Consider the following 11,217-nt stretch of genomic DNA (forward strand, 5'->3'; position numbering starts at 1 on the left):
TACACAATATGAATGTACAGACTAAACACAGTTATAAATGTAAAGAGAGGTGTGAATTGTTATTGTACTTTATATGAACAAAGATTATTTTTGAAATAAAAAATAGTTGAAGACTGGGGTAATTACCCCGATTGCTCATTTTGCCTTCAAGCACATTAACTTTTTAAAAAAACTGATAGAGGAAAATTTGCCTTAATATAGCACCATTCCTGAGATCAGACATTTCTAAACACTTTACAGCTAATGAAACATTAGTTAATGAAGTGTAGTCATCATTGTAATGTAGGAAATGTGGCAGCCAATTTGCACACAGCTGGCTTCCACAATTAACAACAGGATGATTAACAGATAATCCTTTTTTGCCCTCTTGACTGAGGAATAAGTATTGAGAAATAAAATGTTCCATCAAGATTTATTGTGGAAGTGTTCTGGCACTGCAATGATTCATTTCTTGTTACTGCTAGTGAGCACTCTGTCACTGTGTATCGCCCATTCATGTATTTGATGAAGAAATGGAAGGATTGTTTCCTGAAGAGAGGGCAATTTTGATTCTGTCTTAGCATCTAAATGCTCTTCTGATGTTTCCAATAAGGCAAGGAAGGAAGTAATGCTCAGGCCTTGAGTATATCCTAAGCCATAATTCATAATGTATTCTTCAGAATATTTAGTTTTATTTTCATTTAGTTTGGAGATACAGAGTGGAAACAGGTCCTTTGCCTCACCAAAACTGCACTGACCAGCTATCACCCATGCGCATTAGTTCTATCCTACACATTGGGAACGATTTACAGAAGTCAAATAACCTACAAACCTGTAGGTCTTTGGAATATGGAAGGAAACCTGAGCACCAGGAGAAAAGGGAGAACATACAAACTCGGTACAGACAGCATCCCCAGGTCTCTGGTGCTGTAAGGCTGCACCACTGTGCCGCTCTTATGTTTGAATGAAATTGTGTAATTAATTTAAGGTGAAGTATGCTATTATTTTAAGATGATACATTCTTTCCTGGTAGAGATAGAGGTCCCAAAGTTAAGCCTCATACCTCCTAAAATCTAGGCGTACAAGAACTCATTCAATCAATTATGCCCAGGCTGCCTAATTGTAAAGACAATGAAGTTAGACTCAGTCTACTGCCCACTACACATGGCCTTGCAAAGGTTTCCTATTGTCATTGTTTCTATATAGCAAATGGATCACACCATTTCTCTCTCCTTAACCATCCCCATCTTACCTTTAAAACCCAACCAATTCCATTGATATTTCCAAGGATACAGAAAAGCTAGTTGTTGGAAGCAGTTGCCTTCACCAGTGCAGCAATCAGGAATGTATATGGGTGATGGTCACAACATGCTGGAGTAACTCAGGGGGATAGGCAGCATATCTTGAGAGAAGGAATGGGTGATGTTTCAGGTCAAGACCCTTCTTCAGTGTATATGCTGGGAAAACAGAGTACAGAGAATACCCTGAACTTACAATGGCGAGCAACAGCCTATTAATTGTAAAGCAGAGCCTATAGGAACAACCCTCCATCTCCCAGCTTCATCTTCCAGTGGATATATTTTATTTATTTACCTTTTTGGTAGCAGCATGCAGATTATTCTATGGCACACATAGACCATTTTTCTACAACACAACTGTTACAGGCTCTGCCTGTCCCTTTTTGAACTTGTATGCAAATAACAGATGCATACTTCTGACTCCTGGTGGTCGTAATTTGTATTCATTGCTTGTGCTAAATGCACAATTTGAAAAGACATCATTAGAACAGAATTTCAGATGTGATGCCCATTGTGAAGCCATTATAATATTGAACATTTAACGCCAGCGACCAAAAACAAACCACATAATATATGCAAATGCATTCTACCATAATTCAATATTTTATAATTGTCAAATGACTGTGGTACCATACAAATTTCTAGGCCAACAAGCGTGCATTGGATTCTAGGAAGCAGTTAACGTACTTTCTATAAAAGCCCAAATGATCTCAGGAAAATGCAGAATGAAATTAAAGCCATGGCAATTTTCCAATAATGCTTGTTTGAAATGTTCCATTGTCTGACTGGCATGAAATGACCTGGGGAATTTGGAAGTAATCATATTAAATAAGAGTATGAACTTAAGTTATTGCCAGTAAAATTATCTGTAATTGATTTAACCATTTAAAGTCATTTGAAATGAGTTTAAAAACACTAATTACCTTTACATTATTAGCAGATTGTCATTGAACCACTTTCATTTTGCTCTGTAAAGCCATCAGGATATACTGGCAATAGCATCCTATTATATCACTGCATTGCTCATGAAATTGCTGATCAAGTATCTTTGTGGCGTTTCTGAAAACATACAGCTTATGATCTGCAGTAAGAATGCAAGGCTTGCATCTATCATTTTTTTCTAATTACAATGACTTATTTTCTTGTACATGTTTAAATCCACATGCTTCTAGTCAAGGTAATATTGCGCTCTTGGTAACGGTGTCATAAATGCAGCCTTAATTGAGCTTTTCTTTGACAAACAATTCAATTAATTAACTTTTTCTCATTATGTGCAAAATGGATTCCATTGTACAATGCTGCAATATACATGTTCAACAATGCAAACACATACAAAAAAAAATATGGAGAACCTTCCTTTCAAAAGCACGATAATATATTGGTGTTAGCTGAAGAATAATAGATTCTCAATCTCCTGTGACTTGAAACAAAACCAAGAAGCAACCTATAAATTTGATTGTGTATTGGGGGAGGGGATCTTCTGTTCCTCATTGTGAATTACATGAACTACTTTTCATCACATGCTGTATATCTGTTAGCGCACATTCCTGCTTAAAAAATGAACAACGGTAACCTGTTCTTAAAAAAAAAATCATACAGAAAAGTAAACCAGCATTTGGGGAATTTATTATATTTCAATGGTGATGTTAAATTGCTTGTGTAGAAAGATTAGAGTTGACAGGCTGAATTTTTAAAAAGTTGTTTCCTTCTCTTCTCCTTCATCAAAGTTGTTGAGGCTGATTCCTGCTGAAAGGAGCTGACAGTTAACAATCCCAGTCCACTCTGCATCTGCCCACTAGGAAGATGGTACAAGGAGTCTGAGTCACTCACTATCGCTCTGATTTTGTTCTGCTCCCCTGCCTGTATAAAAGGCATTGCAGAATGCGCACTTCATGCTGACAACTCACTGCACAGGAGCCTACTGACATAATCTGCCACACCATTGGACTTTCACTGTAACATACACTCTGCAAATTTATTTCCAGCCCACTAATTAAGCAAGTTGGAAAAAATATATATGTGTGAGATATCTAGCTACAATAAAGAATTCCAACTTATCCCGGTCAGATATGTTTAGTGTTGTTTCTAACTGATTATCACTGCTTCCCTGGAGAACAGTCCCTTTTAATCGAGCTCATATTATGGTCCGATCCAATGTCATTGTTAATCATTAGTGCCCATGTGTCACCACTCTTTTACAGAGACTTTTCATACTCCTGTATTTCATTATCACTGTCTTGTTTCATCACCAGGTAAGCAAGTATCCACAAGTTCATTGCATCCATTCAAGGCAACACCATTGAAATTCCAGTCATATTTATTGTTGAAAAATTCTTTTGATTTTACAGGAATTTTATCCTTCCACTAGGTTTCTTCGAGGAGAGCTAACAAAGGAACCAAGAGTGGATTTCTATAACTGCCATTCTTGGAGCTTTCTTTAACAATCAATGCTAACATTGTCTGCAACCTTGCGATTGCAGCGGAAATACATTATTTAAAAAAGAAACAGGCCATTCATGGCTCAGTCGACTAACACTAGATGGCAGTGTCAGGGGTCATTTTGGTGTGACTTCCTAATTGGAAATTGACAAAATGGAGACTGTACCAGCAGCTAAATGATTTTTCATCTTGTTCATTATTAAATTTGTTAGATGTTGAATGAACCATAAAACAAGAGAACAAGGCTTATAGGATGATTACAGTGGAAGTCATAAATATCTGGGAATGATTAGAAGATGCAAAGAGGTGATGCAATGGGTTCCACACTGGTTTTTTGTCACTGTCCAATATTATGAAAGATTCAAATATGAGCTAGTTTGGGTAGCCTCTATTCATGTTCTGTGCAGGCACTAGCTCAAAGCAGAAAGCTCTATTAAAAGATTCATAGAAGATCTAAGGAAATGAGGGAAACCCATAGTGACATTATTGAGTGGAATTAATACCAAGGCTTGTTAAACCAAAGCACAATTTAGTTTAGTTTAGTTTTGATACAGCATGGAAACAGGTCCTTCAGCCCATCAAGTCCACCCCTGACCATCGATCACCCGTACACACTCGTTCTATGTTATCCCTCTTTCACATCCACTTCCTTCACACTAGGGGAAATTTACAGAGGCAAATAAAGCTACCAACCCGCACGTCTTTGGTATGTGGGAGGAAACTGGAGCACAGGGAGGAAGCCCATGTGGTCACAGGGAAAACATGCAAACTCCACACAGACTACTGGGTCATCCTTAATATTAGACTGCTATTCCTGCTTCAAAGTATACGTTTCCCACAATGACCATAACATAAATAATTCTCACTTTGAGAAGCCCTAATGCCCCTGTCTCACTAGGAAACCTGAACGGAAACCTCTGGAGATTTTGCGCCCCACCCAAGGTTTCCATGCGGTTCCCGGAGGTTTTTGTCAGTCTCCCTAATGTTCGAAAGTGGTTTCCACTTCTTCTATGTTCAGGCAATTATTTCAAAAAATTCGAAACCGGCCGCGACTAAAAATAGGTTGCCGTTTTAAAAATCGGTAATTTTTTAGTCGAAGCCGGTTGCGATGCTAGTTGAAGGTGGTTGCCGGAGGTTGCAGGTGGTTGCCGGAGGTTGCAGGTCTTACCTTCCACTACCTGCAACCTCCAGCAACCACCTTCAACTAGCATCGCAATCGGTTTCGGCTAATTAGGGAGACTGTTTTTAATTTTTTGAAATAATCGCCGGAACATAGAAGAAGCGGAAACCACTTTCGAACCATTAGGGAGAGTGACAGAAACCTCCGGGAACCGCACAGAAACCATGGGTGGGGCGCAAAGTCTCCAGAGGTTTCCATTCAGGTTTCCTAAGTGGGACAGGGGCATAAGTATGCGTACAGAGTTTGTCACACTCACTCTGTGAATTCAGAGTGAGTGTGACGAAATGTTGGTCTCAGATAGTTTTGCTGTGTTAAGCTATCTCGGGTTAGGGAGAAAAATAGCTCAGGACAAGAGATCTCCAGAGATGTTACCTGACCTGCTGACTTACTCCAGCACTTTGTGTCCATCTATAGCTGGGATCAAGATCAGGCCCAGCTGTGATGCATCATCTGGTTGAACATTGTGGCAAACTCATTGCTGACAACCACACATGATTCTCAGCCATTAGGACAATGCACCATAGTTTCTGGCAAGTGAACAATGCCTTTAGGAAAGGACAAAAGATTGTGGGGGAAAGTTGACAAAAAAGAGTGCACAGAAGATTGCAAACAATGTTAAACAGCATGCACTCACCACACCTATATTGCCTCCAATTTTAAATTCCACCAGTATTAACTCATAGGAATTCAGGGAAAAAAAACAGGGAAAATTTCATAATATGTTCCAATACATAAAATTGCCTCACTATTATCCTTGTCAGCTCTGTAGCTGGTTAAACACACTTCTGCACAAAATGGCAATCGCCATCCAGCCCATGGGATGAGCATTCGGGAGTGAACTTGGACTACACAAGGGATATGTCAGTTTTTAAGCAAAGGTGAGATATTCTTTGGTCTTCCGAGACACCGTGAAAGTACCAAATGAATACTACCATGCCTGGCACAGAGAGAAGCATTAAGTATTGCCGTACCTCAAACCCACTAGTATTTGATGGCCTTTCCCACTATAATACCAGCGATCTCCCGAGGTAGCTTTTAAAATTTTATTCCATTTAAACCACTTCCTTGGCGGCATCACCCCATTAAGCCAATCTGTGGTCTGACATATTTAGAGTCATTTTCCAAGCTGTTGCAAACATCTTTTAATTTAGAAAGTCTATTTAGGACTTCACTGTGCCTCACTGATTTCAGTTCAATTGTTTCCTTAGTCAGTAGAGCATTTCATTTTGTTTCCTGAAGGTCACTGCAGGCTGGCTCAGGAGGAGCATACGATCTTTTCAGCTGTGCTGCATTCTGTGCTACAGTGTCATTAAGTTAAATGGAACAATGTACGTGCATGCCCACTTCCCCATTTACAATTATTGAATCTATTATCATACGGAGCAAATTAGACCATCACTGAACGAGCAGCTGGAAAACATGCTGCAAAAAAATATGATTTCCCTTTTGTTGAGGCAAGCTGGCAAACACACATTTCAAGCACGTTCACAAAATAAATCAAATGCAAATGTCAATATGTTAAATTAAAAAATAATACAGCTTCCTATGGGATGGTTGCATGTGGATTGGAGCTCTGTAGACATACACATACCTGATACCTTTTCTGCTGGCATACCAGGGGTTAAGCTCTCATGTACTAACACTGCAAAGGTCATGCTAGCTTTTCTTTGGTACAAAAATTTGCAATCCATAAACAAGCTTATCCCAGTATACATGAGCCCCGTACATAACATCCCCCCCCCCCCCTCCCCACCCCCCAGCACAACCCCACATACACACACAAACGCACAAGCACACGTACATCTTGTACCTGCTGTCAAAGTGCTGAAACACCATCACATACCCTGAACTTTCTGCCATTGCTCATCCACACCGTTTAGCAGCTATCAGGTCTTCTTGATGCCAAAAATAAATCCTTTCTCATACACCACCCCCCCCCCCCCCCCCCCCCCCCCCCCCCCCCCACCCCCTCCCCTTACCCAACCAAAAAAAAAAAAAAAATAGTGCTTACCTATTAGGCATCCTCCACAGGGGATGGCTGATGTTTGGCTTGAATGATTCAGAACAGGATATAAGGGAACCTGAGTTTAGGCTGAATGTTCCCAAATCCCACAGAGGCTGATACCAGGTGCCTCACATACACACAGAAGCACATTAAGAGCAGCCTCCTGCCTTTCAAAAGTGTCCATTCTCATTCTGAAGTATGTTGCCTCTTCTGCTGCTTCTCTTGCTGTTGGTGGTGCTGCTGCTGCTGCTGCTGCTGCCGCCTTATTTTAGTATTCTGTTAACAAACCAACCTTAGGCTTCACTGCAGCTACATGGATATGTGTTAGTGCTGTCCTGGGCAAATGATGCTCAGGCAGCACTCACCAGCTGCTTCTCTCTCTCTCTCACTCTCTCACTCTCTCTCTCTCTCTCTCTCTCTCCCTCTCTCTGTCTGATGCTGTGCAACTACTGGCTTATTGCACTTCCGCATCTCCAACCACTCATGCTGAGTGGGGAATAGGAGGTCTTTAGAGGTACGTATTGTCTGGAGCCATTAGAAGTAGACTTATGGCAGAGAGCGTACACAGCCTGCTGCATGGACTGTGGACAGCTCATCTGGGACAGGCTCCTAGCTGCTTCTGCGTACAGCTGAACAAAAGCTGAGTTTGTTATTTTCTTCTGCGTCACTGGTGAAATGAAAACACATTATCAACAACAATATAAATTAAAATAAAAGCCCGCTAGATTAAAGGAGAGGAAGGGGTGGAGTTAGGGTAAATCAGTCAGCACTCAGCTTTCACCCTGAACAAAATGACCTATTAGGTGTCTAAATTTGTCAGCATCATTTATTCATGTGAGGATTACAATGTTTCATCTGAGCCTGAGGGGGATGCTTAATAGTTTAAGTTCTGGTACGAGGGAGTCAATGATGTGGTGCTCCCAATCCACAAAGTTTGATTTAAAGGGTAACATTATACCCCTTCTGGATCTTACAATTCAACATTTGGCTAACTGTACAGCTCCATTCTGGGAGTGCAGACTAAAGAAAGATTACGCTTGGTGATTTTGGTTTGTTTTATATTCAAGACAATGTAGAATATACTCATAATAATAAAAAATAGTTATTGTATTTCACTATTCCTGTTTCATTACACATATTGGAAAGTCAAAAGGAAGTTCATTGTTATGATTGATCGGGGTGGCACGGTGGAGCAGCGATGCATCACAGCGCCAGGGACCTGGATTCGATCCTGACTACGGGCGCTGTCTGTGTGGAGTTTGCACGTGTGACTCCCTGTGACTCATAGTTTCTCCCTGTGACTGCAAGGGGTTTGTCCAGGTGCTCCAGTTTCCTCCCACATTCCAATTATATGAGTCAAGAGCCAAAGAGTTTATTGTCATGAGTCCCAGATAGGACAATGAAATTCTTGACAAGCAGAATTTCCATAAATTGCCCCAAGTGTGTAGGATGCAAAAGTGGAATAACATAGACCTTGTACATGAGTGATCGATGGTCAACGTGAACTTGGTGGGCTGAAAGGCTTGTTTACACGCAGCATCTCTAAACTATTTCAGATGACTCCAAATATTTCTGTTTTATTCTCTGTCAATTGCACTTAAGTGCATTGCATATTTTAAAAATATGTACTTAGATTTTAATCCACGTGTTCAACAGCAAGTCCAGGAAGCACTTACATTTCCAGTGACAAGTAGATCCTATGAAGCAAAATGAATGCTTCCCCTGAAGCTTTTATTAACATATAAATAAAACAGGTTCCATTTAACAAGTCAACTGAGTCCCACCATTTACTCCCTTACAAATGCCACGAGTAAGAAAATAACAAAAATTAATTTATTTTGCCACTTTGAAATATATGGCACATGAAAATTCATTCTTAATGTAGTCAGTTCATTCTTTTATGAGTTTATTTCTCATTCTGTGGCTAAGACCTGCAGCATTAAAGGTGGGTGGGTGAGTTTTATTCTCATTATGATGTCCTTTATGTTTCGAAAGGAGGCTGTTTGGTGAACTCTAGCATTATAAATAATTTCCTCCAACTCATCATTACTGATCTGCCATAATGAGTAATGGCTGTGGACCAGTTTCATTAGCCAGTGATTCCACAAACATGCACCCAGACTGAATTCAAGATAACTTTGTGCTCTGTATGAATATGCAATCATTTTAATGATAACGGTATGGCCATGGTATTACATGATATTATGCATTTACATTTGCTTTGTAAATGCGTCCCTGGACATTGCGTTCCTTGTTCTGAATGACAAATGGAGTGAGATTAGGATCCTACTGGAGAGTGCCCGATGAGTGTAGTGGTCAAAGGAGGGGAGTCATCGGTTACATAGTTATGGCCAGGTTCTTTAGTACTGACGACAGTGCTTCACTTCGATCCATCAATCACATGCCTGACGATTTTCATATTTTCTTTACCAAACCACTAGATGGGGCATTCCACACTAGGAACTAACACAAATGTCTTCTGTTTCAATGCAAGGGCTTTTGATGAAACGTGTAATTGAATTTGATTCACTTGAAATTTCTTGGCAAATCTCTTGATTCTTAATACATTTTACCATGAGAGGATGGGACCATGAGGTCACCAATTTGGGGATACTTTAGTCCCAGTTCCAAACATAAGGCTCTCTTTTCCTTAAGCACATTGGGTGGTCACTTGGAGGAGGCGTTACATTCCGTAAAAATGTAATTGGGAGACGCATAGCCTGTTGAAGGACCACCATTGAACAATGTGTCAGTGATGAGTGGGGCAGGTACTGGCAGCTCATCACTAATTTTCCAATGAAGCCCACAATTCACCATGCATTGATCCTTAACCCACTCAGTTCAAATGTCAACAAGTCACTCCGATCATTCAACAATAAGCGTTTTACCTCTGTATCTTTTACATGTGTTTATTTGTATGCATATCTGCCAATTCAGTGGGAAAAAGAAAGAGGGAGAGTTCATAGATTAGTCACAAAGTAATAATGACAATGCTTTTTCAGAATAAAAGTAGATATCTTCTGTGCACTAAATGCATTAAGATAAACATGTTTATGATTTCATTATGCGAAGTACACACAAATAAAATTTTCTCTGCGAGCTTATAAGTGCAACTTTTAAAGAGTACCCTTACTGTATCAATATATATCTACTTCATCCATCAACTACTTTCACGGCCTCCGTGTCTGTGTGACTTAGTATAAAGACTTCTGCTCTGAGGTTTTGCATTCCTTTGCTTTAGGATTTAGTTCGCAAACAACACTGGGTAACCATCAATCAACTTTGTCTAAATTGATTATTGATTCTTGCATTGAAGTGGCATTGTCTTATCTCCCTGTGCCATCCAGGAGATGAATTTCAACAATTACAAAGTGTTTTGTGGATGTTGAAATAAAAACATCTATTTACTGATAATCTTAATCTAATGCAGAATCACAATTACGATAGGATGTGTAAATGGAAAGTTCAAGACACCTCCTGAAACATGGATAGAGCAGAAAGATGGAAACGTTGAAAACATCTCGAGAAAGCTACTTAGTATTGTTGAGTTGACAAGGTTTCCTTTTAATGAACCTCAAAAAAAGAATAGTCTGTTTAGTTCTGGTTGCTACACTACAGTTAGAATATGGTAGCTATAGACAGCAAAAGTGATTCACAGGATGTTGAAGATAGGCACAAAATGCTGGAGTAACTCAGCGGGTCAGGCAGCATCTCAGGAGAAAAGGAAGAGGTGACGTTTTGAGTCGTGACCCTTCTTCAGACCCAGAAGGGTCCCGACCCAAAATGTCACCTATTCCTTTACTCCATAGATGGTGCCTGTCCCACTGAGTTACTCCAGCAGTGTAAATCAGCATCTGCAGTTCCTTCCCTCACCAGGATATTAGCTTGGACTGGAAGACTTTAGTTATAAGGAGGGGTAGTAGATAGGTTGAGTTTATTCTTACTAAATGTACGAGGTTGTAGAGTGATCATAAAGATTATAAAATGATGCATGAATAGGATAGATAGAGCCTTTTTCCTAGAGCACAGGGAGTTTGGAACTAAAGGAAAGAGGTCTAGTTGCGAAGAGATAACACTAAAGGAGGTCTGCGAAAGCACATTTTTTACAGAGGGTGAGAGTCATGGTCATTCAGTCACATGGCACTGAAACAGGCCATTTGGCCTAACTTACCCATGCTGACCAAGATACCTCATCTAAACTAGTCCTACCTGCCTGCGTTTGGCCCATATCCATTCCTTATCCAAGTACCTGTCCAAATGTATTTTATATTTTATATGTTATTATAGTATCTGCCTCAACTACCTCCTCTGGCAGC

General features: G+C 40.0%; 1 protein-coding gene across 3 annotated transcripts in view; it reads right to left on the bottom strand.

The window, feature by feature from the left end:
- The window catches only part of LOC129697330 (heparan sulfate glucosamine 3-O-sulfotransferase 5), a 255,006-nt gene extending 247,103 nt beyond the window's left edge, over positions 1-7,903 (bottom strand). For all 3 annotated transcript variants that reach the window (XM_055635778.1, XM_055635777.1, XM_055635776.1), the window contains exon 1: positions 6,908-7,903. The gene's annotated coding sequence lies outside the window, so the exon portion shown is untranslated. The remainder of the gene's footprint in view (positions 1-6,907) is intronic.
- Between the last annotated feature and the right edge of the window lie 3,314 nt (positions 7,904-11,217).

This window comes from Leucoraja erinacea, chromosome 5, assembly GCF_028641065.1.
Source record: "Leucoraja erinacea ecotype New England chromosome 5, Leri_hhj_1, whole genome shotgun sequence".
In the NCBI taxonomy this organism is placed as follows: Eukaryota; Metazoa; Chordata; class Chondrichthyes; order Rajiformes; family Rajidae; genus Leucoraja; species Leucoraja erinaceus.